The sequence below is a fragment of the Petromyzon marinus genome, unplaced genomic scaffold (assembly GCF_048934315.1).
Source record: "Petromyzon marinus isolate PM22_M1 ecotype Great Lakes invasive population unplaced genomic scaffold, UKy_Petmar_22M1.pri1.0 PM_G_Scaffold_118, whole genome shotgun sequence".
Lineage (NCBI taxonomy): Eukaryota > Metazoa > Chordata > Hyperoartia > Petromyzontiformes > Petromyzontidae > Petromyzon > Petromyzon marinus.
This window is the reverse complement of record NW_027422671.1, coordinates 245,001-247,500: the sequence shown is the minus strand read 5'-3', so window position 1 is coordinate 247,500 and position 2,500 is coordinate 245,001. Positions and strand designations below refer to the sequence as shown.

General features: G+C 47.5%; 1 pseudogene; it reads left to right on the top strand.

The window, feature by feature from the left end:
* LOC142909361 (28S ribosomal RNA) overlaps window positions 1–2,500 on the top strand; it is a 10,021-nt pseudogene that overhangs the window by 4,062 nt on the left and 3,459 nt on the right.

The following is a 2,500-nucleotide window of genomic DNA, read 5'->3' as shown; positions in this document are numbered from 1 at the left end:
GGCTTACGAATGAGAATTCTGGGACCCTGGAAAAGCTTGCAATGGAGGCAATAAAGGCTTGGCTTAACGGCGAGGGCCAACATGATGCCCTCGTAGAAACTGCCACAGCATTGATGCTTTGTCCGATGAGATTGGTGAAAAACAAAGGCAAACGTTCAAAACCCGAGAACGACATTGTTAAACCCAGGATATTACCCACACGATCTTGGATGAAGAAGAGAGCGGAAAAACGAGGAAGCTTCATGAAGCACCAGAAGCTCTTCTTTAAGAACCGCTCTCTTCTTGCGTCCTTAGTCCTGGATGGCACTGAACGTCATGAATGCCGAATCCCGAACGCAGATGTATATCGTTTTTACTGCGAAAAATGGGAGAAGGTGTTGCCATTCAATGGCCTGGGCCAATTTAAGTCATCAGGTGTTGCAAATAACGAATACTTTGAGCCCCTAATTTCGGTGGAGGAAGTTCAGACTGCCATACGGGCCATTAAACCAACGTCAGCAGCTGGGCCAGATGGCCTAACAAGGGCTGCAATCTGTGCTGCTGACCCCGAGGGTCGGACACTGACAGCCCTATTTAATGCATGGATGATTACAGGAATTATTCCCAAAGAGTTGAAAAAGAATAGGACGATTCTTATTCCTAAGGTTATGGATGATGAAAAGCTGAAAGAATTGGGGAACTGGAGACCAATAACGATTGGTTCAATGATTCTGAGATTATTTTCCAGAATAATGACTGCACGTCTTGCTCGTGCTTGTCCCTTAAACCCAAGGCAGCGTGGTTTTATAGCGGCATCTGGCTGCTCTGAAAATCTTAAGGTGCTACAGGACCTTATGAGACACGCTAAGAAATTGCACAGGCCGTTGGCTGTCATGTTCATCGACATAGCGAAAGCTTTTGACTCGGTTTCGCATGCTCATATTTTATGGGTGTTAAGGCACAAGAAAGTAGATGAACACGTGGTGGGCATCATCCAGAACGCCTACGATCGGTGTACGACCTCGTTCAAAAGCAATGGCGAGTCGACTCGAGAAATTAGCATACGTGTTGGTGTCAAACAGGGTGACCCCATGTCACCCCTGCTCTTCAATCTTGCCATGGACCCTTTGATATGCACCCTAGAGTCACACGGAGTTGGGTACTCCATTGATACCGACCACGTGACAGCTCTTGCGTTTGCTGATGATTTGGTGTTGGTGAGCGAATCTTGGGTTGGTCTGGCCGCCAATCTAGCGATCTTGGAATCATTTTGTGGGCTATCGGGATTGGAGGTTCAGGCCAGAAAGTGCCAGGGCTTCATGATAAGCCCAACCAAAGATTCATATACGGTGAACAACTGCGACCCATGGACTATCAAAAATAAAGATGTCCATATGATCCAACCTGATGAATCAACGAAATACCTTGGTCTGAAAATTGGCCCTTGGACTGGCACTATACAGCCTGATCTACATTGTCAGCTAAAGACATGGATCTCGAAAATCGATGAGGCGCCTCTGAAGCCAACTCAGAAGGTTGAACTACTCAATGCCTATGCCCTACCCAGATTGTTATATCCTGCAGACCACTCGGACTGCAAGCAATCAACTCTCCGTGGGTTGGACCAAGAGATTAGAAAGGCGGTAAAAGGATGGCTCCACCTTCCCGCTTCAACTTGTGATGGACTGTTATATGCCAGAGCCCGAGACGGAGGCCTTGCCATCTTGAAACTGGAAAAAACAATCCCTTCGGTTCAAGTTAGAAGGCTGCAACGTATAGCAAACTCGTCCGATGCTATCACCCGTAATATTGTGTCCTCGCATGGTATGGAGGAAGAATACCGTAATTTGTGGGTACGAGCAGGGGGTGACAGTGATGCAATCCCAACATTCGTTCTCAGGGACTCGGTGTCAAAAGAACCTGTATATCCGAGACCCTGCGATTGGAGGGAGCATGAATTTCAGAGATGGTGCGAAAAGCCGGTTCAAGGAAGGGGCATTGTAAACTTTGCGCATGATAGAATCAGTAATGCTTGGTTGAGGCCATGGTGCGGCTTTAAACAATGCTTCTTTATCGCAGCACTACAACTAAGGGCAAATATTTACCCAACAAGAGAAAGCTTGAACAGAGGCAGAGATGGGGCCTTACGTTCCTGCAGGAAATGCTCTGCCAGACTCGAGTCCCTTTCGCACATTCTCGGTCAATGTCCTGCAGTACAGAAAGCAAGAATTGCGCGACACAACAAGATCAGTAACATTCTGGCAGACGAAGCGGCTAGATTGGGCTGGTCTGTATACAAAGAGCCAGGGTTCATATCCGAGACGGGAGAGATGAGAAAGCCTGACCTCGTGTTTGCAAAAGATGAGGAGGCGGTTGTGATCGATGTCACCGTCCGTTTTGAGCTTTCAAAGAATACCTTGTCAGATGCTGCCTCGCACAAAGTTTCGTACTATACCCCTCTTGGTGATCAAGTCAAAGTGCTGACGAAGGCTAGCAAGGTCACATTCTTTGGATTCCCGGT